The sequence below is a fragment of the Papio anubis genome, chromosome 11, assembly GCF_008728515.1.
Source record: "Papio anubis isolate 15944 chromosome 11, Panubis1.0, whole genome shotgun sequence".
Lineage (NCBI taxonomy): Eukaryota > Metazoa > Chordata > Mammalia > Primates > Cercopithecidae > Papio > Papio anubis.
This window is the reverse complement of record NC_044986.1, coordinates 24,753,968-24,763,651: the sequence shown is the minus strand read 5'-3', so window position 1 is coordinate 24,763,651 and position 9,684 is coordinate 24,753,968. Positions and strand designations below refer to the sequence as shown.

General features: G+C 38.1%; 1 long non-coding RNA gene across 1 annotated transcript; it reads left to right on the top strand.

The window, feature by feature from the left end:
• The first annotated feature begins 1,329 nt into the window (after positions 1-1,329).
• LOC110744169 lies at positions 1,330-9,328 on the top strand. Its single transcript, XR_002524438.2, has 3 exons — positions 1,330-1,575; positions 5,232-5,329; positions 8,942-9,328. It is a non-coding gene; the product is annotated as an uncharacterized LOC110744169 (long non-coding RNA).
• Positions 9,329-9,684: the final 356 nt, after the last annotated feature.

The window sequence follows — 9,684 nt, the reverse complement described above, 5'->3', positions numbered from 1 at the left end:
GCACAGTATATAAATACATGCAAACTGTAGAGTACATGCAGTTTCTCTCCTGCAAGCACCCCTCTGAAATCTTTATGTCAGCAACAAGAAGTAATTTGGGAACAGGAAAAGGAGTGAAAATTTCAGAATGTGACATCTGCCCCCCTACCCTCCTAAAAATATACCTTACTGAGGGACAACTCTTCTTTACATAATAATTGTAGCTAACATATAGAGAACAAATGTATAAATGAGAAAAAAGAAAGACCTGTAGAAAGCCATCAATGTAATAATTCACTAAGAAAAGAATCAGAGGTTATTGCCAAAACACTGAGAGAGAGGAGTTGGGAAATATGATATTTACACTGGCTCAGCGATGACTACTGATGCCAAAGTAGGAAAAGCATCTTACAAAGAAATCAAGGGACCATCTTAGCTGAATGATCAATGTGGCATCAATAGCAGAGTACATGGATGTTTCTCTTCCTGGGAAGCAGTGGGAAGAACAGCGTGACGTCCCTGAGGAATAGCCTTGCTCTGACTCTTACCTGGATCTGATAATGGGGGAAAATTAGACAAACCAAGATTGAAGCCCATTCTATAAGATACTTGGCCTTTACCATTTAAAAATTTCAATATCATGAATGAAAAAGAAACATGACAAATCTACTCCAGACCACAGAGATTAACAAGCCATGATATAACTAACTGCAAAACAGGTACTTTACCTTCCCAAGCAAAACCTGAATGTCTGTGTGGGAATAATGGGAGAAAACACATGCCCTATGCAGTTGCAGCACTGAAAGAAGAATCAGATACCTGATGTTTTATCAAAGAGATCTGGGTTGGGAATGGGGTGGTTATCTCAAGGACTCTGCTCTCTGCTCTCCAGACATCCTGCCTCTTTCTGGAACACAGCTGGCATGCCCCTACCTCAGATCTCTTGCTTTTCCTCTGGACTATTCTTCAGGTAGGTATGAATCTCTCTTACCTCCTTCAGCCCTTGCCCAAATCGCTTTCTCTGACTGCCCTATTACATCTGTACCCTGTCTTCAGCCTCTATGAGCATTCTTTGATTTTTTTCTCTGGTATACTTTTTTTCACTAATATACTACATATTTTACTTCCTCATATTTATTTTTGTCTCTCTATGCCCAGAATGCAAACACTGTGATGACAGTGGATTTTGCCTTTTCACTATTTTTGAGTGCTTACTATATGCTAGCATCACCTTGCATGTGACATTCTCTGCCTACGTGGAATGTGTACTGACCCTCTCACTGCACGTTCAGTGCTGCATCACCTTTAATCTATAATGGCATACTTGAGACAGAATAATTCATGATGCCATGGTGACAGAACAGTTCCGATGTCATGAATCGGTGGTGAAGGCCCAGTTCCATCAAGAGTTTATGAGAGGAGAGAGGATTCTTTTGTACAATTGGTGAGCTGTAGGGTGGACACTAAGTGTCCTCTTTTAGTGTCCTGGTCTGCGTGATGCTTCACAACCCCAAAAATAATTCCTAAAGAGCAAATATGACCTTAGAAACTTCTCTAGATCATGGTGGCTACAGAAATTGTCATAATTCTTCCAAGGTAGGCAAATCCAGTCTTCACAACAGGAGTGTTACTTTCTCCTGCCTGATTGATTATGCTAAATGTAGACACACACACACACACACACACACAATGCCAGAAACTAAAAATATAGGCCAAACCATTAAAAGTACATTAACAGTATAATTATTTTTCTAGAAGTATTTGCATAGGGGAGATGTAGTCTTCTTGATATATGATATTTATGGAAGATCTTGCTGAAAAACACAGAGAAAACCAAGATTAGATGTCAAAATATCTTCTGAATCTATCTTCTCGCTGTAGCTACGAGATGAGAGAGCCCAGTCAATTCTCCAAGACTCAGGCAAGAATGACTGTTCACCCATGCATGGTTCCTGCTCTAGATGCTAGATTTGCTTTACATTTCAAATTATACTGTAGACATTTTTGTCAATAAGTTATGCATTCTGAGGACTCTTTTCTTGGGGGAACTCCTTTTGTATGGAGCCAAATATGCTTTCTTCCTCCATTTCTCTCACAAAAAAGAAGTCACTTTCCCTTAAAATATGACTGGTAAGGATTTAGTCTGCAACTTTAAAGTTTACTTGCCCCATAAGAATTGAGCCTCTCACTGTACACTGAGCCCTGCATCACCCTTAATCTCTAATAACATATCTGAGACAGAATTAATGCATAATACCATGATGACAGGATAGTTCTGAAGTCATGAATCAGTGGTGAAGGCCTGGTCCCATCAAGTTTGCAAAAGAGAGGATTCCCTTGTGCAGTTGGTGATCTGCAGAATGGACACTAAATACTCTCTTTACTCAAGCTAAAAGGACTGCAGAAGTTCTTGAATAAATCAGCTTCCAAAACTGAATATTCTGCTACTTAGATAGTAAAGACTCCTGGACAAATTCAACAGCCCATCCCCTTTCTCTTGCTTAGGTAAATCTAGCATCATATATTCATTCTCTTCTGTTAGTTCCATGATAAACTGGGCATTTAGAATGCCACTTCCTGTCCCTCTCTTTCTTATTATATACAGACTCCCTAGTACTTGACACAACACATCAGCAAGATTCCGATGACCTCTGGTGGTCTCCCTCACTGCTTGAATGCACACACACAGACTGTCAAGCAATGCTAATAAATATTGATGAAGCCAGTGTAGTCCCAAGAGTGATGGTCCCAGGAGAGGGGAGGAATAAAAAGAGCCCACAGATAGCACTCAGAGGAGACATCAGCGAACCTTAAAGAAACACTTCCTACACATCGCAGCTCTGAGGCAAACACTGAAACTAATGGAGTGTTTGTAAAGAGATGTGTATTTGCTGGGAGAGCAGGGTAAATGAGGTGTGAGACCAAGCAGGAGGGCTTTGCATGTTGCCTTTTTCTCCTACCTTTTTTGAGGCAAAGGGCTGGGAAGGAGGAAAACACAACCTCACAATCTTCCTTTTCCTATTTCTCATAAATCAACAGATAACGTTATATGTTTTTATCATATTAACATCATGTTTTAATGTACTCATATGGCATGGAATGACTCAGTCTAGCTAATTAACAAATACATTACTTCCCCCAGTCATCATTTCTGTGGTAAGAGCACATAACATTTGCTCTACATTTTGCAAGAATACAATATATCATAATAAGCTTTAGTCATCCTCCTATACAATAGATCTCTTGTAATTTATTTTTCCTATGTAACTTTCGTTACATATCCTTTGCCCAATATCACCTCATTCTCTGTTAGTCACCCCAGCCTATGTAGTAACCACCTTTCTCCTCTCTACTTCTATGTGGTCAACTTTTTTAGATTACATGTTTGAGGGAGATCATGCACTATTTTTCCTTAAGTGCCTGGCTTATTTAACTTAGCATAGTGTCCTACAGGTTCATCCATGTTGTCACAAATGGCAGGATTTTATTCTTTTTATAGCGGAGGAGTATTCCATCATGTATACAGACCACATTTTCATTACCTATTCACCCACCAGTGCACATGTAGGTTGATTCTGTATCTTGGCTATTGTGCATAGTGTTACAATACATTCAGAAGTGCAGCTATCTCTTCTACATTCTGATTTCAATCCCTTTGGACATATGCCCAGTAGTGAAATTGCCAAAACATATGGGTAGTTCTATTTTTAATTTTTTGAGGAACCACCATACTGTTCTGCATAATGGCTATTCTAATTTACATTCCCACCAGCAGTGTATACGCATTCTTTTTTCTCCACATCCGCATCAGCACTTGTCATCTTTTGTCCTTTTTTATAATGGCCATTCTAACTGGGGCAAGATGATATTTCATTGTGGTTTTGATTTGCATTTCCCTGATAATTGGTAATGTTGAACATTTTTTTCATATACTTCTTGGCCATTTATATGTCTTCTTTAGAGAAATGTCTATTCAGGTCTTTCCCATTTTAAAAATTATGTTATCTGTCATTGAGTCATTTGAGTTCTTTACATAATTTGGAAATTAACCCCTTGTCAGTTGTATTGTTTATAAATATTTTCTCCAATGCTGTTGGTTATCTTTTGGTTTTGTTGATTGTTTCGTTTAGCTCTGCAGAAGCTTTTTAGTTTAACATAATCCCATTTTTCTATTTTTCCTTTTGTTGCGTTTACTTTGGGGTCTTATCAAAAAAAAAAAAAAAATCCTTGCCCAGACTTATGTCATTTCTGATATGATTTTTTCCATTAGTTTCATAGTTTTGGATCTCACATTTAAGTATTTTAATTCATTTTGGGTTAGTTTTTGTATATGGTGAGAGATAAGGATCTAATTTCATTATTCCGTATGTGAATATCGAGTTTTCTTAATGTCATTTATTGAAGAGACTTCTTTCTCACTTGTGTGTTCTTGGAATATTTGTCAAAACTCAGCTCATAGTAAATGTGTGGATTTCTGGGCTCTCTCTTACATTCCATTGGTCTATATTTGTCTATTTTTTACTCTTGTGCTATTTTGGTGACTATAGCTTTGTTCTATAAGGTCACATACGGTGATAGCTCTAGTTTTGTTCTTTGTGCTCAAGATTTCTTTGGCTATTTGGGATCTTTTGTGGTTCAAATGCAGGGAAGCTTCTTGGCTTCACTCAGGAAAGAATTCAAGAGTGAGCTGGTGGAAGAAGAATGCAGCTTTATTGAGGCAGCAGCAATGTTACAGCTCTGTGACTGCTCCTTGCAGAGCAGGGCTACTCCACAGGCAGTGTGCCTATGGGCACTTTGCAGTCATATTTATGCCTTTTAATGACATGCTAATTAAGGGGTGAGATATTCAGAAAAAGCTAGACAACAAGTTGTAACTTTCAGGTGTTGCTATGTCAAAAGAAGCAATAACTTCAGAGCATTGCCATGTCATTGGTGAACTGTGCTGGTGGAAGTGTCTTATGGTGATGGTCAATGAGAGCAACTGGAGGTACTTTCAGTGCCCCTTTCCAGCCTCAGCCTGCCTTCAGTCTGATCTGGAAGAGTCCTGTCTGCCTCTTACCTCAGTTCAAATAGTTCAAAATACAAATTTTGGGATTGATTTTCTATTTTTGTGGAGAATTTCATTTGTATTTTGATAATAATTACATTGAAGCTGTAGATCACTTTGGGGTATGGACATTTAAAAATATTAATTCTTTCATTCTGTGAACGTGGGATATATTTCCATTTTTTTGTGTGTCTTCTTTTTGCAGAGGTTTCTGGCAACTAAAGTCAAGAGGATTAAAGCACAGATTGAATAACTTCTCTCGTTTGACAAATATTCACCCCCTACTCACTACCTCCTTTTCTGGTAATATCCTCCTGGTTTTTTACTGCTAACAACCCATCTCTCACTCTCAAAATGTGTTGATGTAGAGAGATGAGACAGACAGACTTGCCCCATCATCAGCTTCAAGAATTGACATGTGATGCAGGAATAGCCAGTCAGAGCATTACATCTGATTGGCTGAGGAGCAAACATGTGACCCAACTCAAGACATCCTGAGTTAATGGGATTCTTTCATTGACCTTTATTAGAACCACTGAGAAACAGATCATCTATTTTACTGTCTTAAAATGAATAAGATGTAAACTTTAAGATGCAGAGGCCACTGTAAAATGGAAGCCAGTTTTATAATGAAGCCAAAACAGAATGCAGAGCAGAAAGACAGAGAGAAGCTGTTTCAATCATGACATCACTTGAGTTCAGCCTTGTCCTAAATTTTTTAACTTGATGAGTCAATAATTTTTTTTTTTTTGCTTTAACCAGTTTGCATTAGATTTCTGTAACTGAATATATCTATACTTCTAACAAGAATTTGTAGAGTTTTTTTATTATTATTATACTTTAAGTTCTGGCATACACGTGCAGAGCATGCAGGTTTGTTACATAGGTATACATGTGCCATGGTGGTTTGCTGCTCCCATCAACCCATCATCTACATTAGGTATTTCTCCTAATGCTATCCCTCTCCTTGTCCCTCACTGCCCGACAGGCTCTGGTGTGTGATGTTTCCCCCATGTGTCCATGTATTCTCATTGTTCAACTCCCACTTATGAGTGAGAACATGCAGTATTTGGTTTTCTGTTCCTGTGTTAGTTGGCTGAGAATGATGGTTTCCAGCTTCATCCATGTCTCTGCAAAGGACATGAACTCATCTTTTTTATGGCTGCATAGTATTCTTGGGGTATATGTGTCACATTTTCTTTATCCAGTCTGTCATTGATGAGCATTTGGGTTGGTTCCAAGTCTTTGCTATTGTGAATAGTGCTGCAATAAACATACATGTGCATGTGCCTTTATTCTAGAATGATATGTAATTCTTTGGGTATATACCCAGTAATGGGATTGCTGGGTCAAATGGTATTTCTGGTTCTAGGTCCTTGAGGAATAGTCACACTGTCTTCCACAATGGTTGAACTAATTTACACTCCCACCAACAGTGTAAAAGCATTCCTACTTCTCCACATCCTCTCCAGCATCTGATGTTTCCTGACTTTTTAATGATCACCATTCTAACTGGCATGAGATGGTATCTCATTGTGGTTTTGATTTGCACTTCTATGATGACCAGTGATGATGAGTTTTCCATATGTTTGTTGGCTGAATAAATGTCTTCTTTTGAGAAGTGTCTGTTCATATCCTTCACCCACATGGTGATGGGCTTGTTTGTTTGTTTGTTTTGTAAATTTATTTAAGTTCCTTGTAGATTCTTAGATTCTCGATATTAGCCCTTTGTCAGGTGGATAGATTACAAAAATTTTCTCCCATTCTGTAGGTTGCCTGTTCACTCTGATGATAGTTTCTTTTGCTGTGCAGAAGCTCTTTATTTTAATTAGATCCCATTTGTCAATTTTGGCTTTTGTTGCCATTCCTTTTGGTGTTTTAGTCATCAAGCCTTTGCTCATGCCTATGTGCTGAATGGTATTGCCTAGGTTTTCCTGTAGGTTGTTTATTGTTTTAGGTCTTATGTTTAAGTCTTTAATCCATCTTGAGTTAATTTTATATAAGGTATAAGGAACCAGTCCAGCTTCTGCTTTCTGCACATGGCTAACCAGTTTTCCCAACACCATTTATTAAATAGGGAATCCTTTCCCCATTGCTTGTTTTTGTCAGGTTTGTCAAAGATCAGATGGGTGTAGATGTGTGGTGATATTTCTGAGGCCTCTGTTCTGTTCCATTGGTCTATATATCTGTTTTAGTACCAGTACTATGCTGTTTTGATTATTGTAGCCTTATAGTATAGTTTGAAGTCAGGTGGCATGATGTCTCCAGCTTTGTTCTTTTTGCTTAGGATTGTCTTGGCTATGTGGGCTCTTTTTCGATTCCATATGAATTTTGAAGTAGTTTTTTCTAACTCTGCGAAGAAAGTCAATGGTAGCTTGATGGGGATAGCACTGAATGTATAAATTACTTTGGGCAGTATGGCCATTTTCACAATATTGATTCTTCCTATCCCTGAGCATGGAATTGTTTTTCCATTTATTTGTGCACTCTCTTATTTCCTTGAGCAGTGGTTTGTAGTTCTCCTTGAAGAGGTCCTTCACATCCCTTTTAGGTTGTATTCTTAGGCATTTTATTCTCTTTGTAGCAATTGTGGATGGGAGTTCACTCATTATTAGGCTCTCTGTCTATTTTTGGTGTATAGGAATGCTTGTGATTTTTTCACATTGATTTTGTATCCTGAGACTTTGCTGAAGTTGCTTATCAGCTTAAGGAGATTTTGAGACCTCATTCTGTCAATATCTGAACCCTGGGGAGAATTTTTTCCCTTCATATTCTTATTTAAGTGTGTAGCATCTATTTTAAAAGTACGAAGTTTACAGTACAGTATGAGGTTAGAAAACTCCCCTTTTCTTCTCAACTGCTTAAAATTATTTACTTTGTTTGCCAGAATATCCACGTTCTATCCTTATCACCTTCCCCCAGAATCTCTAAGTTTCCCTGACCTCCAATGGCTTCCTCTCAGGATTAAGTTTCACAGTCCTACATTCTAATGCCTTAAGTTAATGAATTGAATATTTGAACTTCCACTTTTTCTCAACAACTCAGACTTTCCTGTTCCTCCTAAACAAACCTGATAACCTGCAGTTTGAAAACTGACCTTTGCTAAATTCAAGTTTTTTAATCTCCGACTTCTCTACTTTACAGAGGGCACTACTCTTCTTTCATATCACAGATAAAAACCCCCACTCAGTAGAATAAATAACTCACCCTTCCCAACAGAAGAGACCTGGTAAAAACTTCAAGCAATAACAATGGATGTCTGACAGATGCTTGTTTAGTTTCTGCAAATGAGAGGCTGTTTCCCTGGAAGACAGTTCAGTTGCCATAAATGGAATTTTAAACATAGCTAATTTTAAAAGATTTTAAAATATTATGTCATCTTTAATAGGAGACATACCACACTTGCAAGCTGAAAGACATTTTACCCATGCTTCAGATACACACAATCCAAGTGAAAGGCAACAGGCATTGACCTGGTCCCTGTTCATGTGACTCTTTATGTGAAGGGTGTATGACAGCAAGACAGAGCTGGACAGGAAGGTTTCATACGTGGAAAGTAAGATAACCTCTCAGGTATTCTTTCAGTCTCTGAATCTAGGGGATGTGCATTTCTTACTCACAATTGTAGTGCAGATCAATCGCATAGCCCATTCAAATCTCTGACTGAGCAAACAAGTTTTATGATCTTCTTGAAATGTCTTTCCAGAGATCATAAAACACCACCAAGCAACACCAAGTAGCACCAAATCAGGCTTATTTATGTACCTCAGCTAACATTCTGGTTGCAATACTACTCTTTGTTCCCTGTTACCAAGACATTGCCCCATACTTAATTTCTGTAACAGAATTCTTGCATGACAACATAGCCTCCCAGAGAGAACATAGTTCTCATCTGTGTTCTCATCTGTCTCTCAGGAACTGAAGTCCCATCCCTGAAGTCCATTCTCTGTCAGTGGTTTCTATCATCCCTCCCCACATTCAGCTGACTGATGAACTGCCCAGGACAGTATTCAATAGCAGAATCTTTGAAGTCAGACCTGCATTCAAATCTTGTCTCTCCAACTTGTTGCTGTGCAATCTCAGATAATTTTTTTTTACCTCTACTAGCGTCATTTGTAAAATAAGAAAACTTGTTTAATTTTGCAAGGATTAAAGTTAATCATATTGTAAAATGTCAGGTTACTGATATATTTGTTCATTCTCTGTTTTTTTTCAAAATATTTGTGGAGCACCTTTTATGTTTCAGGAATGGTTCTAGATACTAAAGGATATAGTACAAGCTCAATAAACAGATCATCAGCATTATACTCATTGTCATCATTATCATCACATCACCACAAACACCATCAACATTTTTGTTCATTTTTTTTAAATTAATTATTCCATTCAACATTATTTAAAAGCTTTAGGCCAGCATTCACACTTAAGGATGAGGAAGTCACTGTCCCTACATTTCAGGAACTTATAACTTTGAGGAAGAGACAAGCTGCTGTGAGAAACATAGAAATGAACCATCCTCTGGAATCCCCTCAAAGAGTAGCAAACAGCATAGTTGCAAGGTCAGTAAGCAGCCTCCAGCCTTTCAGCTCCTTCAGAGCCCTCTCTAGCTGCTAAGAGTCACTTGACACTTCCCTGATAAGGAAAGTGTCCGATGACCA